At 39.4% G+C, this 27,103-nt stretch overlaps 1 protein-coding gene across 2 annotated transcripts in view; it reads left to right on the top strand.

Annotated features, from left to right (window-relative positions):
- The window catches only part of VWA2 (von Willebrand factor A domain containing 2), a 1,170,846-nt gene that overhangs the window by 1,110,192 nt on the left and 33,551 nt on the right, over positions 1 to 27,103 (top strand). The window lies entirely within an intron of this gene.

The raw sequence follows: 27,103 nt of genomic DNA, 5'->3' as shown, positions 1-27,103 counted from the left end.
GATATAGAAAAATAGGAGCAGAGACTATGAAGCAGGAACACAGAAGAGGACGGGCTAGGATTGATTGTGTTGAAGAGGGTGGTAATGCCCTTTCAATTTTTTTTATATACCAGCTAGATTAGCATGAATTTATCAAAGGACCATTCCTAACTCTGCAGATATGAAGAGGGTAATGCTGGTAGGTGGTTACACATGTTATGGGATGGTCCAAAGCTGGAGACATTTAAAAAGGATTTGCAGACACTGATAAGTGCAGACTGGTCAGAGGAGGTGCTATTAACATTAAAATCATAATTTCTAATGTTAAGGGGCAAAGACAGATGTGTTCCCATAGCGATGCAGTGCTCTGTGTTCTGTTCTTCACAGCTAAAAGAACATTATGAAGAGATGGAAAAGAAAGGCACCCCCAGAGGTGTCCACAGCACTAGAACTCACGAGCAGCCTGGATGCTCTTGAAAGTGAGCCTATCAGTGAGAAGATCTAGACACAAGTTGTTGAATATTTGGGCCCCATGGGGCAGAACATGAGTACCATTTAGAGCAGTACCTTTCTGTCCTTTCTCAAGCAGAAAGGGAACTGTCTGAAATGGAGTGTAGCATATGAGGGACATTTAATTTTATTTATTTTGAAATTGTCAACTGAGTAAGAGCACAGATCCCAATGTACCCATTTCAGTCTCAGCCAGTTTAAAGGAAGTATAGGCAGATATGTGACTATATGCTAAAAGCCCTTCCTTTTTAACATAATTTTCTTTTTCCATTCTTCTTAGTTGCCTATGTTTCAGGAACTCACATCAGTTGAAAGATAAGATACAGTTGCTCTTTGCTGTAGGAAAATATATTCCACTTTGATTTTGCAAGCATACTCTGTATGCTAAACTGTACTTTGTTTAGTGTATTTTAATTTTTATCTCATCAGTGTGAAGTGAGCAGTTTATTTGTTAGTTTCAGTGAATGGTTAGAATAGAAAGAAGACCTAAAAATAAGCAAAATGGATGTATTCCATTTTGCTCTATTGTATTAGCATATCTATGCTATTATAATATTTTTTTTATTTTTGCAGTATCAGGGTTAGGTTTCATTTTGATCCCTGTGCATTTTTGTTTATCACTATCATCACTGTTAGGTATATTCAATAATGTATAAGCTTATTTTAATTCAAATGGTTTGGTTTATGTTGTAATTAAATAGTAGGCTACATATATATCTATATATATATCTATATATATATATCTATATATATATATATATATATATATATATATATATATGTATATATATATACTATGGAACAACTTCTTACCACTCCCACAAGAGGGGAAAACATACTGGACCTGATCATCACCAACATGGGGACTCTATGCTCCAGACCAGAAGTGTATCCCTCACTGGTAAGATCAGACCATAAACTGATCTCACTGGATATTCACATCCCAACCCCACCCCCTGCCCAGAAAACCACAGTGAAAAACTTCTCTAAAGCAAATTTCACACTCCTCAAAACTGAGGTGGAATCCTTCAAAGCCCCCGGGCCTGTGGAAAATACAGCCCAGACCGCAGAATCCTTTATAAATGCATTCTATGAACACCTTCAGGAATGCATGGATCATGCAATCCCAAATAAAACCAAGACCCAATCCTCCAAAGGCAGACGTCCTGTCTGGTGGACCCCAGCCATAAACAAACTATACAATAGAAGGAGGAAGCTACTACATGACAGAGCAAAATCCCAAAAAGGGAAGGCATCTCTGAACTAAGGGCACTCATAAAGTCATCTAAGGCCAGCTTCGAGAGAAAAATTGCACAGGACACTAAGGATAATCACAAGGCATTCTTTAGTTATATTAGGAACCTGGGTGGGAATTCCCAGATATGCTCAGAATTAGTCCAAAATGACAAAAAATACACCGAACCCACAGACATTGCCAACATCCTAGCTGACAGGTTCAGCGCAAACTTCTCCCCCCCCCCACCAAAAGGGCAAATATCTATCCCAGCAGAGTGCTGCCCCCCTGACATCTCAGATGCTCAGGTAAGAGCCTCCCTCTCCAAAGCAAAAAATACAGCATCAATGGGACCAGACGGTGTCCCGGGCTGCGTCCTACATGAACTCCAAGAAGAGCTAAACCCAAACATAAAACTACTGTTCAATCTCAGCCTTACTACAGGATATGTACCCAAAGAGTGGTGTACAGCAACAGTGGTCCCTCTCCACAAAGGTGGTGCCTCAACGGACCCTGGAAACTATCGCCCCATAAGCCTGACTAGCTTGGTCTGAAAAGCTATGGAAAGGATCATCATGGACCTCATAAATAAAGATATTGGGGACCTACAGACACTGGATCCTACCCAGTTCGGCTTTGTTAAGGGCAGGTCCTGCCTCTTAAACCTTATCGACTTCTTTGAAACAGTCACCAAGGCCATTGATGAAGGGAAGGTGGTCCACACAGCCTACCTGGACCTCGCAAAAGCCTTCGATACAATACCCCACTCGGGCATTATAGATAAGCTCACCAGCTTAAATATAAACCCCTATGTCACTAGATGGGTTGCAAACTGGCTCAAGGACAGAACCCACATGGTTGCAATTGCTGGAGCCATGTCAGACTCCAAACCAGTTACAAGTGGCGTCCCACAAGGCTCAGTCCTGGGACCTCTCTTGTTCGGTATATATTTCTCGGAGGTACAGGCCAACACAGAAGGACTGTGGCTGACCAAGTTCGCAGATGACTGCAAACTGGGCGCCATAATCGACTCTCCAGCTGACACAAGCATCCTCCAAAAGGGCCTCATAGAAACAGACAACTGGTGCCAGAACCATGGCCTCAAGCTAAACGCCAAAAAGTGTATAGTCATCCCCTCTGGCAAAAACAAAGTGCCCACAAATTACCACATAGGTGGTAATCCATTAAGTACAGAAGAAGTAATTAGGGACCTGGGGACCCAAGTTGATAACAGTCTCTCATTTAACAACCACGTGGCCAAAGTGGTTAGAAAAACATTTTATATAGCCCACCTAATCATGAAGGGATTCACATCTAGATTAGGGGAGGTCATCATGCCTCTTTACTCATCCCTCATCAGGCCCATAATCGAGTACAATGCCCCTTTTGGGATGTACCTTACCAAACACCTGCAACAACTGGAAAGGCCCCAAAAGTACCTCACCAAGAGGATCAAAGGGCTCAAACAGATGCCATATGCTGCCCGGTTAAAGAAACTCCAGCTCTACTCAGTGGCATACCACCTGCTCAGAGGCGACCTGTGCCTGACGTATAAAGCCATGTCCAACCCGGAATTAAGGGACATGCTGCACCTCAAAAAATCCAAATCCCATCGAGCTACATGCTCGAGAGACTTGAACCTCAGCACTGAAATAAATAGGACATGCTGGAGGGACAGATTCATAACCCAGAGGCTCCCTTCACTCTGGAATAAAATCCCAGTCCAGGTTAGGCAGAGTCCCTCATTGACTCTCTTCAAGAGGAATCTTGATGAGTGGATGGGAGATCGTAGGTTTACCCCGGGTATCACTTCTGTGTCACTGTTAGACAGAGGCACAGTATACTAACCTCGAAAAAGGGCATAGCAAAATTAATTTAAAATGGGTGGCGAAAGCCAAACATACTCTGGCTAGGCTTATAAATGCCCTAGGGCAGATAGCCTAGTATGAACCTATGAACCTATATATATTTCAAGTCTTAAGATAAATTAATGTTTTTTGAATTGAGGTCCAGCCTCTTTCTTAACTTATAAGTTACTCATTAAAAGCCACGATGCTATTCTTGCCTCTTAAATTTATTTATCCATGTCCTTTAGATAAATTAGTCTTACTTGTAACTCTTCTAGCCACACCCAGAAACTCTATTCCTGCAGCATTGTCTTCAAAATCTCTAGCTCAGTCACCTGAAACAAAATCCTTCATTACATTTGGTCAGCCAAAACAGTCTTTGCTGTTTTTTTGGTAGGTCTAATGGATCATTTCTGATTTAAAGTACAGAGAATCTGCTAGGATGCCCTTACCTATCATACTGTATCTACAGATAAAAAATACATACACCTTTATCAGAACTTTTAATTGTCTTTGTGTATATATTTTTCTCCTTAAAAATATTCCTATATTGCCATGGGCACAGCATGGTTCTTCTGAGACTCATTATGTGTAATCACAAAATATCTAAAATGTAATATGAACATACCTTTCAACCTCTTAGTGCAAGAAGTCTGGACAAAGCCCAACAAAATGGGGGAACAAATGCCAAAAAATAGGGACATATTTTAAAGGTTGCTCTTATAAACTTAGAAAGCTGCAGGAGTAACAGGGTTTGTTTTAACTTTCATTTTCTATAGGATTTGAAGTCTGAAACTCAAATGTATGTCATTATTTAATGACTTCAGTCCTCAGATCATCCTGGTGATTTGCCAGAAAACCACAAAATTTATGAGTAACAGACCAAAAATATGATCCAAAAATCTGGACATTCTGCAAAAATCTGGCCAGTTGAGAGGTATGAATATGAAACATATACAATCTAAAACACATCTAATTGAACCTCATTTGAAAATATTGATACAAAAATGAATGTTTTAGGGTATTAGGATAGTTGGAATTACAAGGCAAGTTTGTGTAGTGCACCATTTGTACCTTGATAATGGCCACCTGCATGTTGTACACCAAGGTTTACAAGTTTGTTTTTGTGTGTTGGCCGTGGTTCACTGCATTTTGGTGTTTTATCTCTTCTCTACGGTTGTGCAACTAAGGATTTAGTATATTTAAATGGGGGGGGGGGGCTGATGCATCAGATTTGGTCTACTTGGCTACAAATGTAGTATGTTCTGTATTCTACATAGGTAAGGGGAATACAATGCTGAAAGACCACATTTCATAACATTATTCTGATATTAAGCATATTATTACATCAAATACCCTGTTTAAACATGTTCTGATACATCTAATGTCATTTTTCTAAGTTTAGTACTATACAAAACATTTATGTTAACTAAAGATGAGGTGTTATATCTACTCAGACTGAGTGTTTGGCATATACCTGAATTACTGTCTAAAAAATAATGTGGAATGGACTCTAGTGTGTGCATTTTAGATACCTCTGGATAACATAGGAATTGAATGTGAGTTAATTATTCATAGATGTCCTTCATTAATAACTAAAGCAGCATTCACTACCTATGCAAAATGTCCTGCCAAGGATACCGTACGTCCAGCCAGGCATCTTCCTCTCACTTTGTATGTCTGACATATGGCCAAAGTGCAAGCATGTGAGTCAGTACATAAGGGACACACTCAGTGGCACCAAAAAAAAAAAAATCAGAACTTTTCTTGCCACCAGTTTGAACAGAAAGTTTTTGATTTTTTCTTTCAGTCTGTTAGACATATGGCCTGATCTAACTTCCATCCCATTGGGTAGATGAGTATCCTTGTTGGGGGTCTTCTTCCTCTTTGCCTTACTTTCTGATAGAATTTTAATAGTTTTCATGTAAACCATGACGAGAAAATATGACTGTGTGAGGCAGTTTCCATATAAAGATTTTCACTGTATTTTTTTTCTGCCTAGGTCCCTCTCATAGTCATAAAGAGTGTTCAAATTTTTCATGAGAATCAGCATCTGAAGGAGCTCATATGTGGTAGGTTGCCCTCTGAGTCTTCCCTGTCAGCCATCCCTCCACAGCCAAAAAAGCTCAAACAACTGAAAATATAAGCTTCTGTTGTGCATTCTGACTTGGGCATCTGTGCTGTGGCACTTGATCAGCCCTCAGATTGTCCAGTTTTAATGGCTGCTCCCACTGTCATGACCCCATTATTGGCTGATAGGTCACAGTCTATTAGCAAGTTCTGTTGGACTGATCAGATGACCATTCTAGCCACAAAGGGAGAATCTCACCTGGTTATATCAGACTGACCAGATGGCATCTCTCAGATTTTAATCAGGGAAGAGGTAGTGGTATAAACCCTTATGGCATCTGGTGGATAGCAAGCTGGCTCACAGACAGGACCCAGGACTTGGGGAGTCTACCTCTACAAAGAGGCCAGTCATCAGCAGAGTCACTCAGAGATTGGTTCTGGGTCCACTCTTTTTTGGCATGTACTTCTCTGAAGTCAAGGCTAATGTCAGGGCCCTCTGGCTGACCAAATATGCAGATGATTGCAAATTAGAAGCTGTCATTGAATCCCCCACTGACACTAATGTTCTCCAAGAAGGGTTGACACAGCAAGTAACTGGTGTCAGAGCCATGGACTAAAACTAAATGCCAAGAAATGGATAATAGTATCCTTCAGGAAGTTAGCCACCCCTGGTTACTACTACATTGATAACACATCCCTAAGAGACATGGGGACACACAACGCAGTTGTTGGGGACCTGGGGACACACATAGTATTCTAGCCTATGACTCTCATTTGTCTACAGCAGTGAGGAACTCATTCTTTGCTGGCCAACTTATAAACAAAGATAGGTCCAAGGAGGTTATTTTCCACTGTTTCTGGCACTTATCATTCATATAATGAAGTATAATACTCCTTTTGGTATGTACCTAACCAGGCACTTCCAACAATTACTGCATCCACAGAGGTTTTTTACTAAAAGACAACAAAGCATAAATAACTTGTCCTATGCAGCCTGCCTCAAAGCCTGTCCTTGTATTTTTGTCTCCTACAGGCTGCTGAGGGGAGAGCTATGCCTGGAATACAAGGCATCTTTGGATCTCACTCTGATGGACTTCCTGGAGATTCATAAAAGAATCAATACCAGAATTATGTATTCTAAACACTTAAACCTTGCCTATGATATAAATAGGACCTGCTGGAGAGACAAATATGTATCCCCATAACTACTCCTCCTCTGGAAGTCATCCACCCCTGGTAAATATCATACTGGAAACAAATCCTTAATAGTTTTCTCAGTAGTCAGTGTCTTGGGGGCACACACAGACAGTAATCTGTCCTTTGACCATCACATGGCTACAGTAATGAGGAAATCAGTCTATGTTATGCAATGTATAAACACAGGTATAACATCTGGGTCCCAGGAGGTCACTGTTGCACTGTGTTCAGCATTCATCAGACTTACAATTGAGTACAATGCCCCCTTTGGTATGTACCTAACCAGGTACATCTAACAACTGGATGATCCACAGAGGTTCCTCACTAAAAGAATACAGGGCATAAGTAACATGTCCTGTGCAGACCACATCAAAGTCCTCTTCCCATAGTCTGTCTACTACATGACATTAAGGGGAGTTCTATGCCTAGCATACATGGCATTGGCAGAGGATACCCTGATGGAACTCCTGCATATCCTGAAAACAAACAGCACCAGAATTATTCATTCTAAAAACTTAAACCATGTCTGTGATAGAAAAAGGACCTGCTGGAGAGACAGGTATATATCCTAGGGACTACCCCTTCTTTGGAATAGGCTCCCCATCCATGTGAAACAGAGTTTCTAACTAACCTAATTCAAATGTAACTTAGACAACTGGATGGGGAACAAGAAATTCATCCCAAGTTTGGCACGTATGTCTAATGGACACAGGCAACCTGTAAATGGTTCATCTCCCAGGCCCCTGTTTAAATTTATTTATCCATGTCCTTTAGATAAATTAGTCTTACTTGTAACTCTTCTAGCCACACCCAGAAACTCTATTCCTGCAGCATTGTCTTCAAAATCTCTAGCTCAGTCACCTGAAACAAAAGGGTACCAGAACGTGTCATAGATTTTGGGATGCATGGCTGGGCTTCAAAAGGCGCCAGTGGTCATTAGCCTTGCATACATCTCTGAACCTATGGCACTCTTCAAGAGGTACATCAGGGGTCAGACCTCCTACATAACATGCAAACTGAAGTAGCTAAGACAAAGAAACAAAAGGTAGGACACTTTACTTCTTCTTCCCCTCTTCCTGTTCCTGCAGGCCCTAAGAAGGAATGGCATGATTTTTCAGAAGATCTTTTTAAAACAATTAAGCCCCCCCCCATTTATTTTATTCTTTTCCTGCTTCCACTCCGCAGAAAAAACAGAGAGAATCGTGATCTGAGGAAGAGGATTCAGAATGTTCTGAGATTCCCTGTAAGGCTTGAGTCTGAGGAGGATGACATTGTGCCCCCTGATTCACCCTTAGAACAACTTTCTTTCAGGGACATTGTGCTAAAAATGATGCAGCACTCCCATTGGGAAGGTAAACAAGTTTCAGACATTCCAAAATGCACTGTGTCGATCTCCTACTTTGGACACGATAGAAGAGTCTTCATGGGTTCTGTTCATGCAGCTTTATTTTATACAAACACATCACGATGGAAGTTTTCTGACTTTAACTTGATTAACTTGTATACAAACTAACTATTGCAGTCATACATGCTCACTCTCTGGCTGTACTTTCGAAATGGCACTGGGAGTAGCATATGCTTGCTATTTATATGTGCACACTCAGTCCTTGATGTCCTTCTTAAAGACACAGCACATACACTCTGATCTACATCCTCCCTATTTGACAAATCGATCATGCAATGTTATGAATCTATTTGGCATGCAGATATCACAGATAGTTCTTTGTCATGCATTTATACAAGACTAAGTACACATATACACAGTTAAGTCCATTTTGCTGTGTATTTCACACTGGGCCTGGATATTTGACCACATCGTGTGACATAAAACTGGGAATTGGGTTTAGCAACAAGAGCTGTCTCTACAAAATGTTCAACCTTGAAAGTATTTGGAACGTCTTCAGGAATGGAATTACAGGTTGGAACACACTCTGGGATGGGAAAAAATTTGGTTCGCTCTGAGATCTATAGTCTGTATCACAGGAACAATGTTGCGATGCTGATTCTGGTACAGGAAGAAGATGTCAGCAATTTCTCCTGTATCCACATGTTCAGATTTTACAAGTTAGGATCTCAGCTCGGCACATATACCTATAACTTGACAAATCCAGCCGAAACCTTTCACCGTTTGTATTCTTACTGTCTCTCCTTCCCTCAATGGATGAAGAAATCTGCTCGATTTATCATAACGGCACTTCTAGGTAGAATGCTTCCTGAATAATTGAGCCTTGATGGTTCTGCTGTTCTTAGCTTTAGATCTCAGTAAATGGGAACTAATAGGTAGCATCATTCTGGTTTGCCTGGATAGATGTCTTTGAGCAGATGAAACAAGAATATTGTCACTGGGTATGTTTCTGAGTTTAAGTAAATTTAAAAAGACATTGATATTGTCACACACTGACCTTTCAAATAATTACTTTGCACTCTGTACTGCATGTTCAGCTAGACCATTTGACTGTGGATATTCAGGACTGCTAGTAACATGTACAAAGTCACATTCTCTTGCAAATTTCTGAAACAAATGACTAGTAAGTTGAGTACCATTGTCAGAAATAACTTTCTGTGGACTACCATGGACTGAGAAATGACGTTTCAACTTAGTATAACAGTAGTGGATGTTAGGTTAGGTAGTAGATCAATCTTAAACCAATTCAAATAAGAGTCTAGCAATACTAGGTAGTGTTGATTGTCCCACTCAAAAATATCAGTGGCTATGGTTGACCAAGGTAGTTCAGGAACTGGACTTAGCTGAAGTGGTTCTCTTTGCAAATGTGGTCTAGTACTATTGCATACTGAACAAGAAGAAGGCCAAAATAGCAATTCTCTCTCTTCTCTTAGTGGATGTGGAACCTGGGTGACCACGATGCCAAAATCTGGATATATTCTTGTTGGAAGGAAGCCGGAACAACAATTTTAGGACCTTTGAAAATAATGCTATCTTCCATCAACATTTGATCTCTGTAAGGAAAATAGGTTTGCACTTCAGGTGGTACACTAGATTGCTTTGACAGCCATCCAACATTAATGTAGTGATTGAGCTTTTGCAAAATTGGATCACTCTTAGTGTGATCTCATAACTCATCAAGCCTAGTGGTAGAAAAAGTACACACCACCATCATGTCAAAGTCAAAATTCTCTGTATCAAGCTGTTCCGTCGTATTTCTGAGTGATCTGGATAAGGTCTCCACCAGATAATGTCATTTGCCTTTTGTATAGACCATTTTGAAGTTGTACTTTTGCAATTTGAGCATCAATCTTTGTAATCGCATTGGAGTTGAATGCATAGGCTTCTTTAGAATAGTAACTAGAGATTGGTGGTCAGTTTCAATCTGAATAGCTTGACCATAAATATAATCATGAAACCTGGAACATGCAAATACTATTGCCAAAAGTTCTTTCTTAACTTGAGCATACTGCATCTCAATTTGTGTAAGTGTTGCATAGGCTACTGGTCTGTTCTCTTGAAGTATAACTGTGCCAAGACCAAAAATTTGAAGCATCACAGGAAAGAGTGACTGGTTTATTCACATCATATTATCTTAATGTCGGTGGGGTGGCAATTTTCTGCTTAAGGTCTTCAAATGCCTTCTGGTGTTGTTCTAACCATGACCAAGCAACATTTTTAGCATCAGCTCTCTTAAAGGTACTGTCAACTCACTGAAGTCTGGTATAAACTTGCCTAAATAGTTGACCATGCCTAGGAAACACTGCATAGCTTGAATGTGGTCTGCTGCTAACATCTCAAGAATAGCTGATTGCTTGGTTGGGTCTGGTCTGAAGCCAGTACTGGTAAATAAATGACCTACATACGTAACTTCTGGTAGTCTGAATTTACACTTCAGAGGATTGAACTTCAAGTTTACTTCACATGCTCTGTCTAGAACTCTCATTAGGTTTCTGTCATGCTTTGCTTCACCATTGCCTCCAACTAGTAAATAATTTACTGTTGTGGCACAAAGATAACCCAAAAAAATTTTCTCCATTGCACACTGGAAAACTTCACTTGCAGAATTTATTCCAAATGGCACCCTTAGGAATCTGTATCTGCCAAATGGGGTATCAAAATTGGTTAGTAATGAGGATTTGCGATTAAGCATCACTTGCCAAAATGAACTTTTTGCATCCAAGACAGAAAAATCAGTGGCATTTGGTATTGGGGCTGCAACCTCTTCAGCTGTGTGCATTGGATGATATGGTTTCTTCAATGTTTTGTTCAAATCTCTTGGGTCAGTACATATTCTGATTTTGTCTGAGCCTTTGTTGTGAGCTACAACCATAGACGATACCTTTTAGTTGGTTTTGTAACTGGACAAATTACACCTTTCTGCACCATTTTATCCAACTGAGCCTTAACTTTATCCTGCATAGCTATCGTAACTTTTCTTGCCAGTCTGACTACTGGAGTGACCCCTGGGACTAACTTCATGGAATTCACAAATGGAAGTTTGCCCAACTTGTCATCAAAAACATCAGCATACTCTGAGAAAATGGCTTCAAAAAAATTGGAACTAGGAGATGCACTTATGTGATGAACTTCTTTGGTAAAAGAAAGCAGATTCATTCTCAGACTATCTTTGAGACCCAATAAAGACTGTACTGGTTTTCAGATACATAGAATAACAAGTTGTAACAGCTCTTGGCCAAATAACATGAAAGCATCATTGAGCATTCGGTTTGGATGTATTCACCTCCGTAAACAACAAGTTTTGCACTACTGGCCACATTGAGTTGTTCATTAGGTCTCACTTTCACAAATGTGTCTGCTGATCATAGGATCATAGAAGTTTACTAGGCTATTGGCGCTGAGGCCCTTATAAGCCTAGCCAAGAGTTTAGCCCATGTTTAGACAAATCAGCACCTGATGCCCCAGTCCAGCAGGAACATGGGTGGAATCACAGGGGTTTATTTTCTGTTTCCCATCCAGTTGTCACAGACCAGGTTGAGGCCGCGCATGTGGGTTACTTGAGTGGAGCTTGACTTGCAGATATGCAGCAACCCCATCAAGGTGGGGTCTGTGATTCCCTTGTATGCCAGACAGAGGTCAGCTCTGAGGAGTCTGTATGCAACTGAGTAGAGGGATAGGGCTTTTAGCCTGTCTGTAATGTCTGAGGCCCTGGATCTTCCTGGTGAGGAGCCTCTGTGGTCTCTCCAGCTGTTGGATGTGCTTTGCGAGGTTCAGGTTTCACTTATAGGATCATATAATAATAATATAAATTAATATAATGATCCAGACTGTACAAAACTCTTTGCTCTTTTCCAATAATTCACTGCATCAGCTGTTCCACCAAGTACTGATACACCATCTACACAGACAGTTTACTGCTGTGGCTCTAATTGATCAACTTGCTTTTTTGTGTGACCTTTCTTTATAAATGTGTGAGGTTTACTTGATTTGCAAAACTTTTGAAAATGGTTCTATTTTTTACACTTGTGACATTTCTGACCGAATGCTAAGCATGTCTCTCTTTTAAACTCATGATTTGCACCACAGTTGCAACAGTTAACAATAAAGCTGGACTTGGGGTTTTGCTGATTCATGCTTGTACTGCACTGAGGATGCTTCTGTAACTGAACTAGTCTTAGAACTTGCTGGAAAACTATGTAGTTTCCTTGGTGAGTCAGCAGGGGCTGTGGCTGCCATGTGCTTAGGCCTACCTCTGTTTGCCACAGATAGGATGCTATCTCCATTTGCTCTGGAGGCAGCTGAAACCATGCTCTTGTTACTCACAAGCATACTTGTCTGTTTTTCTGTCACTTCATGGATCTGACAAATTTCTGTGACTTTACTCAATGTTAAATCACTGTCATGAAGCAAGATCTTTCTTACAGCAGCACTATTGATACCACACATGAGCCTGTCCTTTATTAACTCATCTTTTAAGTCACCAAGCAAAAACATTTTAGCTTTGTTTCTCAGGTTAGTTATATACGCTGCAAAACTTTACCCTAGTTTCTGATCTCTCATGTAAAACAAATGCCTCTCTAATGTAATATTTGTCTGGGGGTTGCACATTTCTCTGAACTTGCACTTCAAACACTTGAGGTCTTCCCTTGATTCAGCCTGTACAACAATATCATGATTTTCACCTTCTCCTTCATATACTGCTGGTGCATACACAAATGAATGCTCTCTTTCTATGACCTCTGACCCAGCTAGATTTAACAAAATAAATGCCTTGGTGCATGCATCTTTATCTGAATAAGCTGCTTGTATAAAAATATCGTACTCTTGCTCAAATATTCTCGAATTCTCTGCAATATTCTGATCAAATACAAGTGATAACGGCTTTTGAAATCCATCTGCCATAGTAACACATACCAGTGAAGGGTTTTGCAAATAAGCATGAACACATACACATATGCCAGAAATTTATACCAGTACTTGTAACTTTTCCCAATAGCACAGCAAGCCTCTGTATAACTGAATTTTGTGAAATGAGTCTTTCTCTCTGGCACTGTAAGACACTTGAAATTACTGTATTGCAAAAAAATCACCTGTTATCAGTGTAAGAAACATATTAAATAACTGCATGATGCAAGCCTTTGTGCAACTGGACTTTGTGAAATAAGTCTCTAGGGCACTGTAAAACTCTTGAAATTATTGTCTTGCAAAAATAATTTATCATTGTTTTAAGAAATACTACAATGTCAATGAACCAAGAAGAGAAGCTCAGAGCTAATAACATTTAAAAGTAATTGTACTTTGCGAATAAACTGTACACAGCATACTGAAATTTCCCCCAAATGGCAGTACTTTGCAAGGCAGCTCTTTACAGAGCAAGAAACATTCTGTAATGGTGGCACTTTGCAAATAGACACGCAGCACAAGAAACTTTTTGAAATGGGTATACTTTGACTGTACTTCACAAAATAGTTGCACTTTGCACATAAATAAACTCTTTGGAATACATACACAGTAATAAGCACACATTGTAAGTAATTTTACACACTTTGAGATACTTTGAATAACTTTAGTTATGCCCTTGTTACAATATGAAGCCGTAGTTATGCCAGAAAACATGCAATCGTCTTGCCTTATTTATGTTTAACGTGCCCTTTTTGCCCTTATTATATTTGTTTTGCTCGTTTAATCTCTTTTCATGCCCGATGTACTCTTCTTGTGCCCATTTTACTCTAAGCATGCTTGTTTTGCTTTAAATATGCTTGTTTCACTTTTCTGATAATTGTTTTGTCAAATATCTTTATTTTAAAATTTCCCTTAATTAATACACCTTTTGTGCCTCCTGCTTGTTTAATAATGTGGTTTGTGCCCCTTTTAATGGCCCATTTTATCTTTTTTATAAAATTAGTAGTTCATGCGACTTCTCATTAGCTTTGATTCTTTTCTGGCTCTTTTTGTGCTCGTTTATTTTCGTTTTACCCTCACTGTCATCTCTGCACTTCATGGCTCCGAATATTATTCTCTGTAATCCCGGTTCTGACACTGTGTCACTCTCCTACTTTGGATACAATAGAAGAGTTTTCATGGGTTCTGTTCAAGCAGCTTTATTATATGCAAAAACATCATGAAAGATGTTTACTGACTAACTTAAGTAACTTGTATACAAACTAACTACTGCAGTCATACAGGCTCACTCTCTGGCTGCACTCTCAAAATGGCACTGGGAATATCATGTTCCTGGCATTTATATGTGGACACTCAGTACTTGATATGCTTCTTAAAGACACAGCACATATACTCTGATCTACATTTTGGACATTGGCATTCTTAAAGCAGTTCTGCAAGACATGTTTGCCTCTGCTTAACCCTGAATCCTATCCCAACCCCCCCTGCGGCTACAAAATAAATAGGTTTTACAAGGTGCCTGACACTGATAACTTTGTTTATAAAAACTCTTCCTCAGATGCTGCAGTACATTCATTGGGATCTGATATGCCAGACAAGTTGGTCCCATCCACTAATGCCCTTGCCAATGACAAGAGGAGTAGGGCTATAGATAGCAATGTGGAAAAAAGTGTACTCCTCTGCTACACTGGCCTTTAGGACTATAAACTATCAAGCCCGCATCTCCAGCTGTATTTTGGCTACTATGAATTACTTGAATAAGCTTCTAGCAAACTTGCCTGATTCAGTCACTGAAAACTTTTCTTCTTAACTCTTCTTTTCAAATAGCAAGGCATCCTGTCAAATGCAGCTCATGCATCCTCCAGGGCTACAGCTATAGGTTTTATTTTCAAAAAAGTATTCATGTTTTGATGATTCCAGTCCTTTCCTGAGGATGCCCAAAACAAGTTATTGATGCTTCTTTGGGTAAAGATGTGATGTCCCCTCTCTGGGCCAGTAAACAAGGAGCCTCAGTCCTCACCACTGACACTGGAGAAGGCCGTTCACTTGGAACAGAAATGGATATACACAGTATTTTCATGTGCACCTCTCTTCATCAAGCACAATTTTCCTTAAGACCACACATGGAACACACTTAGCATGGGGTCTGAGTTTCTGTCTGTCTGTCTCTTCCCAGGTCTCCAGTAAGGCTCCCCACTGGCACAGCTGCAGAGTTAAGAATTCAGCAGACTATCCAAGCCAAGTCATCCACCACTCTGTCTGTGAAACCAGTGCTTGATGTCCCTACTCCAAGTAGCTGACACACACTCTTTGAGATTTGATTTGCATGCGCACACACACACACACACACACACACACACACACACACACACACACACACACACACACACACACACATACACCTAGGAAAGGCTGACGCAGGTTTATGCCCCCTTCTTTCCAGACTACAAGGCAGTTACTGCCACCAGATGCTTCCAAGCCGGCTTCTGTAAGGTACCCAATCATACTGAGTGAAATTAATATTAATACAAATGGTAGTTTGACCAATACTGTAAGGCTTTCAAAAGTGGCCACAGAGCCACCAAAGAGATATGAGTACTCTCAAAGATTAAAATGTTCTCTAAAGGACCAGCCACAATGAAAAGTTTAAATATATTTAATAATAAATAAGAAAAGAACATGAAAATGCTTAACATCTATTTACAATTAGCACCAGAGTTTCAACCACAGGAAATATTAAAATGACACGCATGAATAGATTCACACAGATACTGAAAAACAGTACTAAAGTAATCTCGCTATATTTTCCTGACTGATCTCAGGATATGCTATTCCCTAGTTATTTACTACAGCAAGGCAAGATGAAGTAGGTTAGTGATCAATCTATGTCAGGTTTCCAATACAGAGTGCCATAAGACTTCAGTCTCAGCGAGTATTAAAACATTTTTGTCCTAGATTACAGACTGACATCATATATATCTGGTTATCTGACTCCTGGTTCCCATGCAACCCCCCCCCCCCCCACATTGCTAGAAATAGCAAGGATTCAGCACCTATATATCAGTAATACACACACACAGAGCCTTGCTAAGATCTGCTGCAGCTCCTGGAAGTCATAAAGCCATAATACACTCCCACTGTTCCTATAGGAGCTAATAAACCATATTTCTTACAGACATTGCATCTCTGGCATCTTTCTAAACTGTGAGATAAGTCCAGTAATTTAATTTCTTACCATTTTTAAAGTTTGAGATTAACCTCTTCTCTTCTGGTAGTCTCTGTTAAAATTTATACATTTAAATTGTTACAATAATGCATATACATTTATTTTTCTGTCCAGCAGGGCACACTGTTTATACATTTTTAACACAAGCAACTTTACAAATGCATTTTCTACACAAGCATCGATACAAATCAGTTTGATATTCAAGTAATGTATAATTCTTTGCTAGATTCCAGCTAGCTCTGCTGGCATATGTTATACATCAACTGCCCTACCTCTCCTGGCAGAGCTGGCAATACCTCACATATTCACAAATGAATCTATTTTTCCTCCTGCGACTGCAGAGCTACTTAAAACTTGCAGGAGAAAGGTAAGATAATACAAGATTTTAAGTAAAGGTTCCTGTCTCATGTCCCTAAGTTTGAAACTGTCAGTCTAAAGCTGGCCCCTTTTTATGTGAAGAACAAAAGCAGCAATAAAAAGGGAAACTGTTTTTCAAAAAGAAATTCTTGGACAAAAAAGACCTTAAGAGACCTAAAGGTTCCTTTTCAGATAAGCCCAGACAAGCCTTCAGACTAGTGATTGTCTGCCTCCCCCCGTTTCCCACTTTGGCCTTTTCCTTCTCTTTCAAACAAGTTATCTCTTTCCCTCTGTAGTACTCAACATCATTCTGAAAGGATACAGACACTCTTGATTCAATTCCCTTACCCTTTTAGGTATTGCACAAGTATCCTCAAGCCAGGAATAATTAATTCCCTCATCTTAAAAGAGTTGCTTTTTCAGTGAACCATATCACCTGTTTCCACACATCTGTACAGAAGAGGTTTTTATTCCAAAGTTTTCTTAGTTCCAGGAAAAGAAGGTATATAAGGACCAGTTCTGCATTTATTTGTTCTCAACACTTTTGCAAGAATTCCAAAGTTCAAAATGCTGTTTCCCTGAGCTTTGCTCCCACTCATCCTTTCTCAAGCTTTTTCTGGTTACCCCGGATCTCAAGTTTACAGTCATGTCCATGCAGATTCTGTGCCTTGCAATCTCACTGTCAGTTTTTTGCTTTATCTTTTAGTCCTTCTATGGCCCCAGTGATGTTTCCAAAATATCTAACTCCAGCCTTAGCCCTCTGCAGACTCCAGGGTATACATGGATACTCCATTCCCGGATGATATCCTTCTCCAGGCTACATTAAGAGATGAAATTCTGCTGGATCTGAAATTCACCACTGTTTTTTTTTCTGATTCTGGGTTTCCCAATAAATCAGAACATTTCTACTCTTCCATCTCAGGATCTGGCATTTCTGGGTTGTCATCTCAACATGGTTTCAATGGTGGCTTTGTCCCTACAGGACACACTTCAGTTTCAGATTTTCTTCTTCCAGTCTTTCTATCCTCTACAATTGACTTCAGCAAGAGACATACTGAGAACCATGCCTGCAATAAAAACCACACAAAACCAAGTAGAGTAAAAAAGTAGGATCCAGACTGGCAGCAAAGAAAAAAACCTTTTAATTCTGGTCAGAAGACGTTTGTCAGTGCGACAAATGAAAGAGCTTACTTGGATTATTGTTTTTTACCTACTGTACTGTGGATTATTTGAATTAAAAGTTTTTTGTTTGCTGCCAGTCCGGATCCTACTTTTTTACTCATATTGAGAACCATGATGCACTTGGTTTCTGCTATCCAGGTAATACCTTTTGCCAGAGTCCAAATGAGGACAATTTAGAGGTACCTCAATATTTGGGATCAGCACTGCTGCCAGCAATTCTTCTCTTGCTGTGCATCAAGAGGAATTTTTTTTTATTTGATAGACCAAATTTCGCTCAATCAGGCAGTGACATTTCTGATTCCTTCACTTGCCAGCAAGTGTTAATAGATGCTTTGGATCTGGCACAAGGGACTTGATCTATGAACATAAAATGTCAAGGTTTTTTATCAAGACAGGACTAGAAAGCTCATATCAACATCAAAGAGAAGAAAGCATTTATCCTTGCTCTCAGATCTCTACACCATATCTGGACTCCAGGAAGTCTTTGAATCCAAAGAGACAGTATCACTATAAGGTGGTACATCAACAACCAAGGAGGAACAAAGTTTTACAAAGTATGCAGACTAGTCAAGATTGCTTGCAAAATTATAATTCAGTACAGTTTCTTTCTTCAAGCTGTTTACCTTCCTTCAGAGATGAACATGTTATAGATTTCTTGAGCATATCCAGGAGAGATTGTCACAAATGGATCCTAAAGAGAGGTCTTCCTTTAGATTGTCCATTAGTGGGGAGTTCCCCAAGTAGAATTGATGTGACAACTGTTCTTTGTTTGTTTGTATTTGCTATGAGTTACTATGGACATTTTCATGAATGTACAGTTTTTATAGCTTAAGAAACACACCTAACTGGACTGAATTAGTTACTGGATGAATCTGTGCACATGATGTAAGTGTGCCTATTTTAAAAGTATTTTGAACTGTATTGTTTTAGTTCTGATGAAGTCCCGAGTTGAGAAGGATGAAAACACTCAACTCTGTCTATTAAAGTTTTTATTCTTCATTTTTACCAAGTGCCATGTGTTGCTTTGGTGAGGGCTTCTGCTTGGAGTAATTTATTTGAATTCCCAAAATAACTCAGCCTGTTCTGTTCCAGGGTACCATATGCTCAGGCCTGGAACATGGACTCCATTTCTTTTTCATGAAAAGAGGAATTCCTGTATGCATTTACTCCCTTTTCTCTGATTCCCAGTGTCCTCTTCAAAATCAAGTAGAATAACCCCCAGATTCTCCTAGTGACCTCCTCTATCCCAAATAATACTATTTCTCCCCTTCTATGTCATCTAAGCCAAGAACAGCAGCCACAAGTTACCTCGCAGGATGGGTTTACTCAACATAAGGGCTCTTTCATTCACCCAAGCTTACAGGCACTGAACCTAACTTTTTAGGGGATAGGATTTTAATCACACTTAGGTATTTTTTTTCTGAGAAAGGGCTATGGGTATTACAGGAGGCCAGAAAACTTACAAGGAATCCGTATGTTACTAAATGGAAAAGGTGTTGTTTTTGGTGCCAAAAGAGAAAACAGGACCTTTACAATATGTGTATTCCTGATGGTCTTTCTTATCCATGTGAATTGCTCAGTTCACACCTGACATATTCTTTTTTTAAGGCTCATTTATCAGCCTTATCTGTCTGCTTAACTTTACATTTAGTGTTTTCTATATATTTGTAGGTCAAGCAGTTTTAAAAAGGTGTCCTACATATCGAACCACTAAGAAGAGCCATTCCCCTAATTTGAGGGCTGAATTTTGTCTTGGAGAAATAGATGCTTCATCCCTTTGAGTCTGCTTCATCTTCCTTAAAATTCTGTACTTGGAAAACAGTCGTGTTAGTAGCTCTTGCATCAGAACATTTGCAAACTCTTATGGCATTACCAGTTTTCCTCATTTTTCACAAGGACAGTGCTCCTCTTTGGACTAACCCTTCTTTTCATGCCTAAGGTGGTTAATGAAATGTTTTTTAAACAGTCAACACACTTTCTTTCTTTCTTTCTTTCCAAAACCTCAAAACAAAGGGGAAAGAATATTATATTATTTAGATGTTTGTAGTCAGTTTAAGTTCTATCTTGACCCCCCCAAAAAAATCTATCTGGAAAACTTGTTAACTCTTTACCTTTCAGAATAAGGAGGAGGTGGTCCAGTTTCCAAACTATTCATTTCTAAATGGATTTCCATGTCTATTTCTTTCTGTTATTTCTTCCATGGAAAATTTCTTTCAGAACAGGTTAAAGCCCATTCCACCAGAGAGACTGCATCCTCAAGGGCTTCTTCAGAGGTCTGGACTGCAGATCCATTTTGTAAGTAGGTACCTGGTCATCTTTCCAAACCTTTAGTAAGCATTATAAGACTGATTGTTTTTCCATATCTATCCTGCATGGAATTCTGCACTCCACTTCTCGTGCTTTTCCCACCTCACTCTCTAGAATAAACTTTCTGAATCTCCCCAGTGTTATAAATAGTGCAACAGTGATTAATAAAGTACATAGTCCAGCTGTATAAGAAGTTATCATAACAGTACATGTCTGATTAAATCACTGTCACAGTATGAATTCCTCACCCTTCTTCTCCCCATGTTTTCTTTCATGTTTGCTTTTTTGGGGGGGGCAAGGTGGGGCCCACTTTTACATTCCCCCCTTCTATTTATTGTTTCTTTATTCTTTGCCTTGGGTCTGAGACAAGTAACCACTGAGGTTTTTCACATCCATATGTGCCTTATTTCTTGCTTCGCATTCTCACTTTTGGTCATACATTGGACATGTATCACAAGCGGAAGATGCCCGGTCTTTAGTATGCTGGGCAGACATACTGTACCCTAAGCAGGATGCTTTCCATACATAGTGAATATTGCAACAATGAATCAGGCATCTAGTATTATGGTATGGTAAGTTCTTACACAACTGTACTTTCTAGAAAAGGCAGTTTAAATTAAGCAGTTCCTGCATCTGAATGAATTGGGTAATTCTGTGGTCTGTAAAAGAATGCTAAGAACATAAACCTGTCAGTGTCACTGGAAAACAACACTACTATGACCAGAAATTCTGAATATAAATGTGATGAATAAAAGTGAGATCCTGCAGAGGAGGGTATGGGCTTTTAATTTCAGTTTTTAGGTGGGGTGAGGAGACAGAGATAAAGAGAAGAGAGAGAGAGAGACTGCACTGTGAAAATTGACTGCTTATCCAAAAAACACAAAATCGTGGCAAATGTGTTTAAGGTCGATGTGAATAAAATATCAAGACAACATAATTAGTAAATAATATATTTCTGCTCAGATCAGTACAAACTGACCTTTGTGAACACATTACGCCAAGTCAGCAGTATCTGAAGACTGGTACACTGTGTTTTTTATTTCTTTTGCTTTGTTGTGGTTGCACATTATGTGATTATATTTACATGATTGTTTTAACTGTAATTATCTCTGCAGCCCTGCTTTGTACTTTCAAGCTGTGGCTACAAAACATGAGACTGTGTGCCGGCCCAACTCTTACAAAACGTGAGACTGTGTGCCAGCCCAACTTTTACAAAAAAGTGAGACTGTGTGCCAGTCCAACTCTTACAAAAAGTGAGACTATGTTCTAGCCCAACTCTTACAAAATGTTAGACTGTCTGCCGGCCCAATTCTTACAAAAAGTGAGACTCTGTGGCAGCCCAAGTCTTACAAAAAGTGAAACTCTGTGCCAGCCCAACTCGTACAAAAAGTGAGACTGTGTGCCGGCACAACTCTTACAAAAAGTGAGACTGTGCGCCAGCCCAGCTCTTACAAAAAGTGAGACTGTGTGCTGGCCCAACTCTTACAAAAAGTGAGACTATGTGCCAGCCCAACTCTTAGGTTACCAGATGAATTTACAAAAACATTCATCTTAAAAGGCTAGTTCTTTGACATGGGTGCAAATGTCAGGTGGTCAAGTTTTGCTTGAAGTGAAAATAAAAATAACTTCTAAATAGAATTCAAACATATTTTTATATGAGTGAGGCAAATCCATCAAAAACCTCCTGTACTGGAAGCTGCACTCCAGCGGTACCTTAATTTAATATAATCATTTCTGAGACTGCTTTACCTGGGAAAAGGTGAAATTTCCTAGTTTTATTCCAAGTGACATTCACATTCTCAGGATTCATAACCATTGTGTACTATGTAAAACACCACTCTCTCTGTAATACAATTAACAGGGAGCCTTCAGAAAGTGGTTATAAAATTATGGGGAGACGGAAAAAGCAAGCTTACTGTGTCAGTGTTGAAATAAAGACATTGTAGAGTACAGAGAGCTGTCATAATATAAAAGTAAACAGTAGACACAGTATCATAAATGTAAAAATTAAACAATAAATTGTGAAAATACAAGTATTACACAATGTACCTGATATATACTTGGTTATGCCCCTTCCTCACACAAAATTGCCAGTGGAAATCTGTCTTCCTTCTGAATAGAACCCCCCCCCCCAAGCTCAATGGACAGCGCAGTGGTTATGTTGTCTCTTCACAGCAAGAGGTTCCCTGGTTCGATTCTTGGCTGGAGTGTCTTTTGTGCGGGGTCTGCATGTCCTCCCTGCGTTCATATGGGTTTCCACTGAGTGTTCCGGTTTCCTCCCATGTTACAAAAGACATGGGTCTGGAGCAGGGACAGCTCGTGGTATCGGACTGCCGGACTGCAGCCCTCCCACCTAAAAAAAAAAAAGAAAAGAAAGAAAAATCTTTAAAACTAAAAAACAAACAGAAAAAAAAAAAGCACGAGTCCAGACTGCCTTTATCAGCAGTCCGGATAGAGATAGACAGGTACCCAGCAATCATTACTGCAAATGCACCCAGGAATCAGTGCGGGGACAACCGCACAGAAGAGGAGGTCCGGACTGCTTCAGCTGCAGGCAGAGAGGTGAGCTGCTCTCGCGGGACTTTCATTGCGCGGGCTCATTCAGGAGGTAGGTGTAGCAGGTTTTGGTCGCTGGCTGGATTGCTCTGGGTGGTTTTGCTGCTTGGATTACTTCAGGTCGCTAGCTGGATTTAGGTGTTTGGTCGCTGGGTGAGACATATATCAGGTGGGTGTGTGGGTGTGTGTGTGTGTGTGTGTGTGTGTGTGTGTGTGTGTGTGAAATGCCCCAGTTACTATATACTGGTGGCTAGAGAGAGCAAATGGTGGTGGATAGAGATACTCAGGCTTGAACCCTGTACCTTGGATGCAGGTGGCAAGGACCTGAATTCCCTATCCACCACCATTTCTAAAAAAAAAAACTTGCAGATTTTTGCCTCATATTTGTTCTCTTCCTCATAAAATCTGTGGCTTCTGTATCTACATTTTTCCTTGCAAAGTCTGTAGAGTAGTGGTGCACTGGTAGCATTGCTGCCTAACAGCTACAGGTTCTCTGGTTTGATTCTTGGCTGGGGTGCCTTCTGTGTGGTGTCTGCATGTTCTCCCATCTTGCAAAGATGTGTCTGGCATTTCTCTCTGCTCTGCTGAAAATTGTCTTTTGTTCCAAGTCAGACTAGTTTCCTGGTTAAATGTTTTGTTCCAAGTCAGGCTAGTTTCCTGGTTAAATGTTTAGTTCCAAGTCAGACTAGTTTCCTGGTTAAATGTTTTGTTCCAAGTCAGGCTAGTTTCTTGGTTAAATGTTTAAAAAATAACAGGCATTTGAATTTCAGACTTCATATTCTTCAGAAAGTACATGGTAACACAAAATTGTTCTAGCAGTTGTCTAAGTTTATAACATGGATATTTGAAATTTGTCCCTATTTGTGGGACTGTATTCCCCCATTATTGGCTTTGTCCAGGTATTTTGTGCTTGAGTTATCTATGGTGAGAACTGTATTCATTGAATGTTTGGGGGCTGTACCCCCCCCCTCATTACTGGCTTTGTCCACATGTTTTTTGCTAAGAGGTTGAGTGGTATAGTGAGAACTGAATTCACTGAATATGTTAGGGGGCTGTATTCCCCCCATTATTGAATTTGTTCATGTGTTTTGTGCCAAGAGGTTGACAGCTATGCTGAGAACTGAATTCACTAAATGGTAGCCATTTAAGTTTGTCTTCCTCTCTTTTACAAAACAACTGATTTGGCATAGTGGTATGTTTCTCTGACTGTTTTGCACAGGGTCCCCTGGGTTAAAGACGTGGCAGTGAAATGTATGATGGTAATACAGCATTTTATTCTAGCAACTTTCCAACATTATACAAGCAATGTTTAAAATGTGTCCCTGGTTGTCCCCCCCCCCCCCAATAAATTTTGGCTTTTTCGAGATTTCTTGTGCTGCAAAGTTAGATACAACTGCATGTCGAGTAGCTTTTACAAGGAGCTGAGAGCTGCAGGGGAACAAAACTTTAGTGCTGCTTATTCTGAGTCTGCTTGCATTAATAGCACAACAGGTAGTGTACTTACTTTTGATGCAGAAGGTTGTGGGTTCTACTCCCACAGTAGATAGATGCACTGCTGATACTGTACTGTGTTGTAAAGTGGGTGGATGCTGCAGTCCTTTTTGGCAAAGATACCTAGAGTAGTAACTAAGAACCTGTTATCAGTTTGCCATACAGTCTCTATTGCGATATTACTAGCTTATTTTTTTTTTAATGCATGCAACATAAGCAATTTATTCCTCAAGGGCAACAGGCACTTTATTTGTAGATGAATAAACAGTGACATATAAAGTTGTTTGCTAGCAGCAACCTCTTCATTGTTAAAGATTTCTTTAATGTGGAATTATTTAGATGACTTTTACTACTTCGGAAATTGTGCATATTTACTGATACTGGTGGACTGTTGAAGGTTGAGTAGACTTTTATGATGGAAATGTTCTGAACTGGGTAGTTTTGTCATTGGTGCATGCATTTTATTTCACTGTTTACTGGAAAAATGTTCAAAACAATAAATTTAAAATGCCGTCTAACAACTGTACTGTATTGTACAAGGAATATAATTTAGTAGAATCAGGAAGGTGTATCAAAGAGCACATGTATGTTTCATGTGCAAGGGGCCTATGATTTGAAAACAGCCCAAAGTTAATCTTTATCTGCCACTGGAAAAATTTATTTTCTTTGAATGTGGGTTTCAATGCTGTTTCATTGAATGTGCATTTCAAGGGCAGAGAAGTTTTTAATGCTAAGCCTGTTTTCATTGTGAGACTGCGTTGCTTTGTTTAGCAGATGTCTTAGTGTTTGTGCTGTAAAATACAAAATAAAACTTCCAAATGAAATCCAGATCATCGTAGAAGTAAAGCAGTATGCACATTAGTGTTTATGGTAAATGGAGTGAAATAGCCAAGTAATGGATCATTGGAATGGCTGCAGGGGGGAGGGCTCCATTCGACCATGATTTTGTGAGGGGGAAGGGCGGAAAACTCAAATACAGCCCCAGCTGAACTATACCTCCCAGCTATCCAGATTTTCACAGAATTAATACATTTTTGCTTCTTATTTTTGGTTTGTTCCTCATAATATTTGTGGTTTTCTAGAAAATCATTTAGGAATTAAGTCACTAAATAATGACACTGATTTTCAGACTTCATAACCTTCAGAAAAATGCATGCTGAAGTAAGACCTGTTCTATCAACTGTCTCAGTTTATACAAGATCAATTTTTAGTACTGTTTATGTTCCCCCAATATATTTGGCCTTGTCCAGATTTATTGCATTAACAGGTTGAGAGGTACATGCAAATAAATTGCTTTATAGAATTAAGCATAGCCAAACCTCTCAACTGTCCCCGAATTTGGCTCAAAATGTTGCTCTTCCCCTAATAATCCCTCCGCAAAATAGCAATTTTGGAATAAAACATGGAGGGTTTACAATTTAGAAATAACTGTAATAATCAGAGTTATAGATTACTTTTATTTCAGAAATGCACATTTTGTCAGCTGCTAAAGTTAGCAGTACTATTATTAAAAAAGTGTCCCTTCTTTGATAGGTTCCCAGCTGTATTGTGTGGCTATTTTATATTTTTGCATCACATTTTTGGTCCATTTTTCATGTTTTTTTGGCAAATTAGTGGTAAATCATTAAAGACTGAAGTTAGAAAATAATGACAGACATTTGAGTTTCAGATTTCATACCCTTCAAAAATTCATACTAATGCAAGACCTACTATTATATTATCTTTCTAAGTTTATAAGAGCAATATTTAAAAATTGTCCTTATTTTTAGGCCTTTGTCCCACTTCTATGTATGGCTTTGCTCTGAGGGTGAGAGGTATGACAAATGTGTCAGGGCCATCAGTCAGCCAGAGACATTTCAAATTGTGACATACTTGTTGCACCCCACTCCCCCATGTAGTGACTCTGGATGTGTCCAAGTAAGGCAAGGAGCAGTTGTGCAGTGTAAAAGTGCAGGGTGTCCCCCCATACAGTGTAAATGTGCAGGGTATCCCCCCATCCAAGGTAGACACAAGTACAACAGTGGCTTTTCATCTGTTCTTGATTTTGCAGAATGGTCTGGTTTCTGTCATATTTTTGTACTGTTGATTTATGCTTATTACTCAAAGTGCCTGTTGCTCTGTGTTTTAAGTAGCAATGCTTTAATGACTATCAGGTAAGCTTGTCTGAGATCATAACATGCAAGTAAGCTTTAATAAGCATACTGTTAAAGAATTGCCAACATTGAAGCCTTTCTGCTGTTGCCATGCAGAGAATACTGAACTAGATAATGTATAAGCGTTGGGTATTGAAATGCATATGACAGTATTTGTAATAAAGGACAGGATTACATTATTTTAAGAAGCTCATTACACTTGTTGGAGACATGCAGTCATCTTTGCAGGCTTTACCTGTAAACTAAACAGAATGCCATTCACGTGTGGTCCATAACCTGTACAGTAATCCTTTAAGCAATGTATCTTGAGCTTGTTTGCTTTTCATTTTTTTACTTTGATCATGTTTTCCCCTGAAACAAGTAGATAGTTGTCAGGCAGCAGGTCTTTTTTGGATAAGAAACATTTTTACAAGTGGGGGCATCACAGAGATTGCTACTTTCAGCATGTTACTTGGTACTTTAATAAAGCTGAATATAAATTATAATGCAGTGCAAGGAGAAGCGGTTTGAGTTGAGTGCTGCATGTTTTTCTTATACTTGATTTTGACTGGCATTCCAGTAATGTATTTAAAATGTAATTTTATTTTTTCATGCCTCACAACCTTTTTGTTTCCCTCTAGATATTAAGTAAGCTGTCAAGCAGCCAAAGCATTGAAATATTTTTATTCTTTTACACTTCATTTGTCT

The sequence above is a fragment of the Protopterus annectens genome, chromosome 14.part0 (genome assembly GCF_019279795.1).
Source record: "Protopterus annectens isolate FY-2018-M chromosome 14.part0, PAN1.0, whole genome shotgun sequence".
NCBI classification, from domain to species: Eukaryota; Metazoa; Chordata; order Ceratodontiformes; family Protopteridae; genus Protopterus; species Protopterus annectens.
Note: the sequence above shows the minus strand (reverse complement) of the source record. Positions and strands in the feature narration are given on the sequence as shown.